Consider the following 12,701-nt stretch of genomic DNA (forward strand, 5'->3'; position numbering starts at 1 on the left):
GAAGAGGAGAAGAGGAAAGAAGAGGAGAAGAGGAGAAGAAGAAAAAGGAGGAAGAAAAGAAGAAGAAGAAGGAAGAAGATAAGAAGAAGGAAGAACTAAGGAAAGAAGAAGCAGAAAAGAAAAGAGTCGTAGAGAAGGAGGAAACAGAGAAAGCCAAACAAGCGGAGACTCCAAAGGCAACCAGTGGTCAAGCCAAACTGGTTGACATCACCAGCCCTATCGACCTCCAATCTGTAGATGAATCAGAGCTGTTGCAAAGCATAAATCTTGCACAAGAAAGATTGGAAACATTGAGGAGGAAAAAGGAACAAGATGTCATTCAAACTGCAGTTGACACCCTCACCAATTTGATTCCTGGTACTAACCTTCCCAGTACCGATTCCTCTCTGTCAAAGCTGAAACTTCTATGTACTATTGTAGAGGATCAAGTTCAATGTCTGGAAGATGTTGCTGAAGCAAATGCCAAGAAGAAGCATCAAAAGGCACTAAACATTACCTTAGTCAAGAAACTGAACGAGCTCCGGTCTCAACTTCAAAAACAACAGAAAGATATAAGAGATGCTATGGATGAGGGCAAACTACTGTTAAGCAAAATTAGCCAACCCCATCTATTTTGTGATGATGTGCTCACACAAAAGGATAAACTCCAATCAGATCTATAGACGTACATAAGCAACTTCAAGACACCATATGATTCTTTCACTACATATGGGCAAACAGTCCACCAGTACTAGCTTCAGTCTGCTGGGATAGAGTTAGAGATCAGCAATCAGTCAAGAGATTTGCAGGAACTTCAACTAGTCTTATTTCCCAAACTGCAAATTCTTCAGAAGTGCTTTCTCAATCTGGAAGCCCTAACGGTAACTCAAGAGATGAGTACCATTGATGCCATGGAAGAACAGGTATATCAGATGCAAACTGAAAGTGAGGTTGCTACCTCATTACTTGAGTCATGGTCATTAGACATGAAGACTTTTTTGCAAGATTTTAAATCAATTTTTGACAAGTTTCATTCTTATTGTCATAAACATTTACTCAATTTTAATGATAATAAGAAACAGGGGTTATTTTGCAGTGCTTTGACATTGTTGGCAAAGGGGAAGTAGTATTTAAAATTTTGGTGAATGTTATGTTACCACTTTAAGAGAGTAGTATACATTGTAATTTCTGCAAAAGGGATAGTGTATATGCTTAGGGGGAGTAATTTTGCATATGGCATATTTTTGTTGTAAGAACACTTAGATGTCAAAATTTTTCTAAGTGTTGTCTTCAATGCCAAAGGGGGAGATTGTTGGCATTTTGATGATGTTGTGATTGTCATTGATGGACACACACTTGTTTTGTGATCACTTTCTTTATGTATGAGTTATGCTCAACCGGTTATTGTTCCAACAGGTATTATGTATTATAGTCTTTAGACTATCGGTGTTTTGCAGAAGATGTTTCCCGATCACAAACTGACTAAAGACCCAAAGCGGTATGAAGACCTTAAGCGGTTCGAGGATCTCAAGCAGTACGAAGGAACAAAGCGGTAGTTAGCATTTTTCCAATCTTCATTTTAAAAACCGATAATCGGTAAAATTGTATGAATCGGTATTACTCTATGATGAGTTACCAACCGATATTTCTGTGATGAGTTATCATCCACTGACACTTTGGCGGTGATTTTGTGTCATGTTACCAAAAGTGTCTAGATGCATTGAACCTAGGAACTTGTAATGTAATCCTATTGGACCGACATGAAATTAGACTCCTTTATAAGGACATCATGTCTAGGGTTTTAGTTGATGATGAGGTTTTGTATGTGCGATCATAGAAGAAAAGATTAGGTCTATGTGAAGAGTAGGAGTGTGGAGATATTGAAGACTGAAGTAATGTTGAAATGCATTAACAATGAGCTATTAGGGATCTAACCAAGCATACTGTGCTAGTATCTAGATCACTCACTTGTTGATTACTCACATCTTCGACAAGTCTGAAACCCTTAACTGGGTAGGCCTAGCAAAGCCTTTTTAAATCCTCTAACAAGGTGGTTCACAACTATGAATCTGAAATCCTCTCACAAGGTAGTCTTTAATAGGACTTTTCTCCTAACAGAGACCTAGATTCCTAATAGGATCTCTTCTGGTGAAGAACATTGTATGACCTTAATCGATCCGACCTTAATGGGTCTAGTTTCTATTCTGCAGATAGTTACTTGTGAGTTTCTACTCACCGTGGTTTTTCCCATTTGGGTTTCCACGTCAAAACTTCTTGTGTTATGATGATTGTGCTCTTGTGGGTGAATGCTTTATTTTCTATTTGGTTTGTATTTATCTTAACCGGCTTATTTGTAAATCTATCATATCGATTATCTGCTAAAATGTTTAAGTGTTTGAGTTTAGTGTTTTTTGGTATACTAATTCACACCCCCCCCCACCTCTTAGTATTCATCACCACCTTCTTCCCATACATAGAGACATAGGTCTCCTTCTAGCCTTTGACAAAAAGTTTAGACAGTTTATGGTCATACCCATGAAGTCTTTCCAAATACAGAGTGACATCCCCTTTCTACAAAATCTTTCATATTGTAGCATTCTTATGCACCCCTAGTTCACAGTTGATTAGCTCCAACCAGTTCCTATCACCCCCCATACTTAAATCATTGTAATCACTCAAAACCAAAAGTCGAATGAAATAAAAAATCCCATTCCTTAAATGAAAGAAAATGTTAATAGAGTGATTTCAAATGGTAAAATCCTTCACATATCATATTTTTTAAAATTGATGAAAATCTTGCTTTCATCAAAGTGGTAAAAAAAATTATCACAATTGTACAAAAATGATCATGCTTACTGGTTGAATCACTTCCTACACAAACTAGTGTTTTTCTTCATTTTAGGTAGATTCTAATTTATTGTCAAGCATGTACCCTTATTTTAAGGACTCTTTAAGATGCTCAATATCTAGTTAGATACTCCTCTAACAAGAATATAATCTTTTGTGCTCTACAACACATAGAAATTTAAAAAAATTATGATTCTATTATACTTTCCATGTTCTATTTTATATGACCCAATATTTTGAACATCATTGGTGATATTTGCACGTGTTTGTAAAGGAGAAAGTTAGCCCTATCAATATGAAATTTGATGTGAATAGTCTCCTCCATAATGAAAACACTTTTGTATCATTCAAGTTATCGTATCTTTAGGTCATTTTCTAATAATATTTAAGTAACTAAGATTTCAAGGACTCTATTCATCTTTTCAAATCAATTTATTTCAACAGTGTTAAAATACCCTAGTAAAATTGGCCATCTTCATCAATATGCTAGATTAAAATCTATGCATAATGGTACCTTTGAAGGAGAAAAAGATTTTGCTCGAAAACAAGATTATATATGATACTCCAAATATACATAAGAATTCTTTGTCTAAATTATTCAAAGATAATGTTAGATGAACTATGATCCCAAGAGAAGTGTTTTCCATTTGATCGGTTTATTAAATATTATTGTGGGTGCAAAAATTATTTGTATGATTTTCTTCTTGAGGTCAAAAAGGAACTTAATCACTTGGGGATGAAGAAATTAAATGACTTCAACTACAAGGATTTTTATGATGTAGGATCTTTCATGTCAAAACCTTAGAGAGGCTTATTCATTAGCCTCAATTCTCTATAAATACTAACTCAATTTGGAATGTTGAGATGTTGGCAAATAAAATTTTCACTTGGTGTTGGGTCTAATGTCTAGTTCATACTTGGGAATAAATCTATAAAATTGTTTTAATGGGGCAAGAAGTTGATCTTACAACTATTGAGAAAACACCAATCTTAGAAAAAGTTGCATCTCCCTAGGGAGGATATTTTGAGGTACAAGTTTGGATGATCTAAAGATTCAACAAAATAGACACTTGGAAATTAAGAACAAGAAAGGGAAAACTCTATCTTTCTTTATCTTAGACTCATTTTTCTAAGAGATTGAGGTGAAGTCCCATGAATCTTTAGACTCTCTAACATCCTTCGTAAAAATAATCTCATAGATTTTATTACACACAACCAAGGGAAGATCATATACTCACTTTTATTCCATCAAATTGAAGAATTAGAATATATTAGGCAATGCATTAGAGATCAAAAATATCATTCTAAGAGGGGGAGATAATGATCTATGTTTCTTTCCAAATACTATCAAATTGCATTAAAGCATGGGGCTTAAAGTGTTGGGTCATAAGAATCTTGTCCTTCTAGTTAATTTATCCCTAGGAGTTTTTGGAACTAATAGGTAAGGATTTATATTACCCAAACCTCCTTGATCCTTATCCTACATGTAGTGAAGCCAATAGGAAATGTGTGACTATGTTTTCATTTTTCCTCACGTAGACCACAAAGATATTCTAATGGGTTGTGTGAGTTTTTTGTGGTAGGATTTGGATGGTAGCCAACTACTTGAGATGTGCATGTGGCTAGCTAAGAGGTTCTTGTTGGAAACTTGAATGTCGTTAAAGGGACTCTATGAGTCTAAAACATCAATTTGCCTTCAAAATATTTAATACCATTTCCACATCTTAGAAAGGGAGATGCCAATCTAAAAGAGAATTCCATGCATGTTGTAACCTTTTTGTGTTATATATGTTTCAGTTAAGTGAGAATCTAGTGTGGGGAATGATCTATATAATTCATAAAAAAAATAGTTTCATAACAAGAGGGATGAGGGCATTGGTCCCAAACATCTAGGGTGTTATTGACCTCCTCAACAAAATTTTGAGTGAAGAACAAGTTGTCATTTATAAAGTGAGGATTAAGGGTCATTTCCTTATCAAGCAAATAAATTCCCTAAATCAAGTTGTTACATCTAGCTTAATGAAACAAGTGCCCTGACATATCTAATGTAAAGACATAAGAAATAAGACAAAAAACATCCATGTATGATAGATCTCTTAAGGTTAAAGGATTGTGAGAAAGAGCCATTAAAAACATTGTAGACACGACAACATGGAATGAAATTTAATTATGAGATCTAAGTTTAGTTTTGAATCACAACCACCTAAGCATATTTTTTGAAACTAAGACCTTATTTATTTCTAATTTTATATGTATAAAAAGAATGCAGTTTACATAGGAAAGGTTGCAATTAAAAAATTATAGGAAAATGTTGTATGTAATATTCTAACAAAGATTACATCCAAAAATACATGACAAAACAATATACGACCACAATAGACAAAGTTGCAATAGTTGAAACAAACCCAATCGATGTTCTACAAAACAATGAAGAGGAATCTTAATAAGGAAGTTACAAATAGAGGCTAAAAAACTATGCTTTTGAGGTAACAACATCATACAACGCCTTAATATATATATAGCAAAAATATGTACAATAGATGTACAATATCCAATAACAGCCCACAATCTAAATGATCAAAATTGAAACGCAAGGATAAATAAAAACTAGCTATCGGCCAAAAGCAAAAGGAATTGAGATGGAACAATCAGCTTTGCTAAAAAGACCTTAGTCCTTAAGCAATACAAATCTTCTTATTTCTAAGTAATTGTTCCACTTAAAATTTGATATGTTGAATTTGAAGATCCATCTTTAAGGTCTTGTCAAAATCTATCTCACAACAAACTACAAATTCTTGATGATTGTTATAGTTATAAAAAAATACACTATACTTTCTATTTGTAAATACATTAATCAAACTGTGAGATAGACTTGATGTGGAATACAATCGTAAATGCTAGAAATGTGGACTTTTTTCTATTTACACGTTGTCTATCTATATTTACTTTTGTGATTATTAATATAAAATAACACCTAAATAGTAACATGCGGGGATAGCTCAGTTGGGAGAGCGTCAGACTGAAGATCTGAAGGTCGCGTGTTCGATCCACGCTCACCGCATTTGTCTTTTTTCGCTTTTGACTTTTTAATAAATTGTTTCTCTTAAATTTTAGTTAAATGAAACCTTCATTCGAAAATTATTTATGCCTGACTTCTTTTGTCGAGAAAATATGGTAACAATATAGACGATAATTTTGGTCATTTGCAAAGAGCTAGTAAAGGCAAAATATTTTTTTTTTTAATGTGATTTTTCTTTTTTTAAGATTACGAAGACTGTTGTTGAAATATGGCAATAAAACTTTCTGTTAATATAGAATTTTATTGTGTAAAATAAAAAGGTAATTTGTAATTTGATCTATTTATATTTGTCTTAACAATTCTAATGATAGAGATTAATATTTTTGTGTTTATATAAAATAAATTTTTAATTTAAAAAAATAAAATTATATTGTTAGAAATATGTGTGCTATCTAACATAAATAAGTTTAGTTGTATACAATAATGATAAAGAGATTCAAAAGTAGCTAGTTTATTAAAAATAATAAGTTAAAATCTTTACTTGGACAAATAATTATAGATGTGTTCTCACAAAATTTGAAGATATAATAAAATCAAGTTGTACACCTTTATATCTAATTCTAAATCATTGAAGCGTGGAACACAAAAATGTTGTTCAAGTAGCTAGTTTATTAAAAATAATAAGTTAAAATCTTTACTTCGACAAATAATTATAGATGTGTTCTCACAAAATTTGAAGATATAATAAAATCAAGTTGTACACCTTTATATCTAATTCTAAATCATTGAAGCATGGAACACAAAAATGTTGTTCTTCTAACACTAATATATCATAGTGCCAAATGTGTGCCCCTTGATTTTTTCTAGATGAGGTGTTTTAAAAAATGATTGTTAGAAATATAGTCAAGAGTGAACTTAGATTTTTGTATTTTTTGTATTTTTTTTTTTTTTTTATTAAAGAAAGAAATTATAAATTTTCAAAGTGGGTAAATTCTGAAAATTGAATAATTGAGCATGTGTCACATAATTTACATAAAAATAATACAAATATATGTTTTAATGCATAAGAATGAAACATACAACATTTGGATAAATAAGTCAAAAATTATTAATAATAATAACAAGTGTCACATAGTGGCAAGTACTTGTTGTTTAGATTTGTAATAGTAATTGAGTATGTTTTTTTTGCAAACAATTAGCAAATAGAAGAGATTAATAATTTTGTAACCCTACCTTTAATTGAATCTTAACTCTAATTAAGTTGGAATCTTAATTGAACACTAACTGTAATACTAATTGAATATTAATTATAAATTTAATTGAATCCTAAACAATAATCCCTAGCCTAAATTGAACACTAATCTTAACCCTTACCCTAACCCTATTTTAACTCTAATAAAAGTCTTGTCTCTAATTCCAATGATAACTCTTATTACAATTGAATCATATTCGTAACCCTCTTTGAATCCTAACCATAATTTAACCCTAACCCTAAATCAAGAGTTTTGCCTATAAGCCTAATTGATCCTTAACCCTAACTCCAATTTAACTTTATACCTAACCCTTACCCTAACCATGTTTGAACTATAACCGTAATTTAACCTTAAATCAAAAAATTATTGTATAACTTTAATTAAACACTAAGTGAATCATAGTCATAACCCTAATTGAACCCTACTCCTAATTAAACTCTAACTCTAAGCTAATTGAACATAATTCTAATCCTAATTGAACTATAATTCTAACCCTAACAATAATTACAATTGAGATATAATTCTAATGAATGTATTTGGTAATCTTTGTATTTTTTAAGTTAGTTCATTCAATCATAACAATAATATATGTAAATATGTGTAATCTTAGTTGAACAGGAGAAAATGCCTTTTTTTATTATTAAATAATGGAATATCAAGAATGCTAGAGAATATATTTTTTATTATTCAATTAATATTAGCCATTCACTTACTTGTCATGGTAGTTACCTTGTAATGGTAACTACCAAGATTTTCACAATTAATTAGCATCAAAATATTTTCACTTGGTTTCAATAATAAAGACAAAATTTATTTGTCATAGTAGTTACCTTGAAACATATACTAAATTAAAAAAAGTTTAGATTTATAGGACCAATTTTTTCATTATTCATCCAAGTAATTATAATCAAAACATCTTCATAATATTATTATTGTATTTTAATTATTATATTGTTAATTTATTATAATTATAGTATAATATAATTGCATAAATTTTTATATATAATATAATATATTATTGATAATTTTATTTTATTATCTAATTTTATACTATTAAATTGCATTAACATAACTAAAATAATATAATTAATTCATATTTTTTAATATTATATATATGATTATTTATTTATATAAAGCTTTAAAAGATACAGATTCTAAATAATTTGAAAATAAAATTTAAACATTCTAAATATAATTTTAATGTATCTAGAAATTTGCTTTAAAAAAAATCATTTAGATAGTGGATTTGTGAAATCTGGTAATAAGATGCAAATTATTTGAGCCAATTAGATTCAAGAAAAATAATTTCTATAATTTAGAAACTTAAAAATCATGCATATTAGCTATTTAAAATTAAAAAAAAAAAAAAAAACAAAAGAAAAAATTCATAATTCTAATTGGTGGAAAAACAAGTGAATAATAACAAGTTAATAGAAATTGAATACAACCAATTGCAATAGTACTAGCCTAACGACAAGTACTAATAATACATATATGCATTTGAGAAATATTAAAATATTTTAAAAATAATAATATAATGTATAAAGTTGATGATGTTGAAGTTTGAATTTATTGTTTATATAAAATTTGAATTTATGAACCAAAAGGCTTGAAAATTAAACTCAAGAAATTAAAAAAAAAACATATATGCATTGAATGTTGTGCAAAATCAAAATACAAATATAACTCAAATATATTATATTATGTTTACATTGGATTTTGCATAAATCAATAAACATGTTATGTTTGCATTATTTTACATAAAAATTTAATATAAAACATAATGCAAAGACATTAAGTTTTGCAATCATTTTTTAAATACAATGTGTATGCATTATCTGATGTACATGTATGGATCATATTTATTTTATATAGTGTATGCATGTATTTTGTCAAAAATCTCAAGTTTTCAATTTCATGTGTTCACTCTATAAGTGAGTGCATGCACACACATATGCATCCACATTATTAGAAATAAATTATTTTTTAGTTAGAAGACGAAAAATCATTAAGAAAACATTTTATTTGATGAAATATACATAAAATCTAAATTAAAAAAATATAACTATGCACATTGTAAAGTATAAACATAATTAATACCTTTTATATATATATAAAACAAAATTTGACTGTTTAATTTTACAGCTACACCATCAAATATCTAAGCTCAAATATGCCAGCTATATTGATTTTAAGATAGCTAAACTCAAAGAGACAAATGTGAATCCAATTTCCTAAAAGCTTATGGAAATGATAAGCATGTCTATGCTTCCACCCCACTCTCAAAGTCAATGTCTTTGGGCCTTGTTGAACTGAATGACAAAGTTTCCTCGAAGAAATTTGTTATTGATGGTAGACGATAAGGCTTCCAAAAAAAAATTAGATATTTTTCTTTAATATGATTATTAAATAAGGCCTATAGTTTCTCCCAAAGTGAAAATAACAATCATGCTAGTGGGATGTATACACAATCTTATTTATTATTAAAAAAATATTGTATATGCGATATTTATATAAGAATTTATTGAAACATTTAAGAATTTTCTATCATCCTATATATAGTCTATCTATCAAATATTATTTCATTCATCAAAAAAATTTCGGTATTCTATATCCTATTAAAAATTCAACATATTCTTTCAACAACTTGATGAAAGACATAATACAATCAAGTAGTTGTGTAATGAATCACTATATGACCTTTATCTTCCTTTGGAGGATACAAAATTATGAAATATTTTTAAGTGGAGCAAAATTGGCATTATAACATCTATTTTGTTAGTGTCAAAATTGATGGAAATGGGAGTCTTAGCCTAGAAATGAAAACTAGGAACTTATGCATTCACCATTTCCAATTAAGGATCATTTCATTAGGGGAACAACCAATTAGGCTCAACTTTAGCCCTCAAGTAGAGTTAAGAAGTTTAATTAATTGTTCCCTTTGTTGATTTGATATGATTCCAGATATGATTATGATATGATAATGCAAGATCTAGGTAAAATGATGCAAAATTGACAAGATTCAACATAAATAGACATAAATAGAATTGAAAGTAAACATAGAAGTATAGATTCAGAATGAAGAGGTAGAGAAGAACCAATGACAAATTTATAGGATAGAAACTGCAAGACTATGGAGTTGGGTGAATTAGTCCTAAAGGTGATTTTGTTGAGGTAAAAGTACAACACTGTGTCACACTTTTATAAAGGAAATGGTCAATGTTGATTCAAATTTTTTAAGTAAATCAACAGAAACTAAAATATATGTTTTGAATTTTGAAATGATGTAAAGTAATAAAATTAATATTCTTTTGTCTATTTTATTTTTGTAATTTTAACAAAATTTTAAGAAATTATTTGAATGTAGTTTTTTTATAAAGTAAACACTATAATTTAGTTGTTGATAAAATGCTGAAATTGAAGTTACACAAGCCACCACACTTTAATTAGTAAATTTTACTTTTTTTTCATCAATTTTTTTATGTATATTGATAACTTGAAACTTTAGTGCATAGATATATTTTTTACTATTTTTTATAAATATATATTTTTCAATAAATTTGAAAAGTTGTGTGTGCTAAAATATAACTCTTTCCAATTCCCACCAACTTTTTTCTTAATTGTTTATCCAAATTATATAAGAATTATATCATCTTGACATAGATTATTTTCTCTACTGCATCATATTTTTTTCAAAAATTTTAAATATTTTTTAGTTTTTTTCCTTGACAAGATAATCAACCTTTTATTTTAGTGCTGGTGACCTACTTTCAATAAAAAAAAAATATAAAATATTAAAAACTAATTAAAATATTAAAAGATATATATTTTGGAAAATTCACTTATAGATCTATAAAAGGGTATTTTAACATTTCAAAAAAAATATTATTTATAAGAGTAGGAGTTGTTGAAATATCGAGTTTTATATTTTATACTTTTTTTTGACAATTAGACCCAAAGTGGTATAAAATATACATTTACTAGACACTTCCAATTGGAAAAGTTGTGGTCCATAGATAACTTGGCTATAATGAATCTATATAGATATGTTTGACTAAAATTAATTTTTAGTTAGAATTACTTAAATTCACTTGTGCTGATAAGTTAGCCTGAAACGTGACACAGTTTTGTGCTTTTACCCGTTGGTTGAATGTTCCAAATTTTGTATTAGAGGGATTTGTAGATCTGTCTCCCCAAAATTCAAACAAAAAGTGTTAGACTATGGAGTTGGTCTCTAATGTCCAAGGTTTTTCACCTATTTAAAAGATGGAATTGTGTGTCTCAATTTGCTCTATGCAATTCTACAAGTTTCAGTTGTCAGATCTGCAACATACACACAAAAGAAGGAAAAATGGTGTACTATATAGGGGCTTGCCTAATTCAAAATTCCTATTGATGTTTCCACCTCCACAATAGATATGATGATGAGAAAGAGATATTACCCCTAGTAGGGCAGAGGCTAAATCAAAATTGAAATGTTGAAATGAAAAAATTATACCTTAGGATTGATAATGGGGGTGAGGTAATTCTCTTCAGATAATTCCTCTAAGTGTTGATACAATAACATGAAAAATCATAGCAAAATCCAACATAAAATCATACTTGAAGATAAGTTGTTGTAGCTTGATGCTCCTTGTACTCAAATTTTCTATTGAGTGAAGTCCAATTAGGGCTCTCAAATTGGAATGATATCTTGTGAATTGGTACTTTGTGAATTAAAAATGATTTTCATGTATAGGGTTCTTAAGGTATTTTCACATTTAGGCCAACTTTTAGTGGTCATATGAAAATATCAAGATTGGATCACAAATGGTAGGAACTTATACAAGTGCACACATTCAATTTGGGCCCCATTTGGAGGGACTAGGGTGCTAGGTCTCATAGTCCACTAGGACTAGAACGTTAGGTGCATAGTCCACCCAAAAAGAGACAAAATAAAGGTGATTACTGAGTATCTAGACCCAAAACATAGGATCATATCACCTCCTAAGCATATGAAAATAATTTGGATGAGAAAAGGGCCAAAATAGGTTCAAAATGATCCAAAAAGAGGCATACTAAATCAAGGGCCCAAAAATAGTCCCATTTTAGTGGGAGTATGAACTTATGCCCATACCCATAGTAAAGAGATAGAGCAGTTGAGAGAAAGATAAACTAGGGTAGAATGACACTAAGTTGGGGGATGATCAAGCCCCCAAGCTTAACATCCTATCAATCCACGTAGAAACCTTCAAATTTACACTTATAAAATTCAAACAACGTTAGTACTAAAGCAAACAAAATGTTACAAGTCAACTAATTGAAAAGACCTCGATGTCAAAAATGTCTTAGCCACTAATATCATTCTTGAAATGTTGTTGCGAGAACACAATTGGACTTCTAAAAAGAGACAAGAACACACAACAATTGATGAGACAAGGATCCATGGAGAAGGCATGAATTCTATTAGCCAAAAAGGTTTGTTATGTAGGGTGATTCATGTAGTACAACAAAATGATCACACTAGCAAGCTCTGCTACACTAGGTAATCATTGCCCAATAAAGCATTAAACAATAGCAATGCCCATACTAACAAGTTGTGTTGTGTTATATGGCCAAGGCTC

General features: G+C 29.7%; 1 non-coding gene across 1 annotated transcript; it reads left to right on the forward strand.

Moving 5' to 3' along the window:
- The first annotated feature begins 5,814 nt into the window (after positions 1 to 5,814).
- Positions 5,815 to 5,887, forward strand: TRNAF-GAA (transfer RNA phenylalanine (anticodon GAA)). The gene has a single exon. It is a non-coding gene; the product is annotated as a tRNA-Phe (tRNA).
- Positions 5,888 to 12,701: the final 6,814 nt, after the last annotated feature.

Source organism: Cryptomeria japonica, chromosome 5, assembly GCF_030272615.1.
Source record: "Cryptomeria japonica chromosome 5, Sugi_1.0, whole genome shotgun sequence".
NCBI classification, from domain to species: Eukaryota; Viridiplantae; Streptophyta; class Pinopsida; order Cupressales; family Cupressaceae; genus Cryptomeria; species Cryptomeria japonica.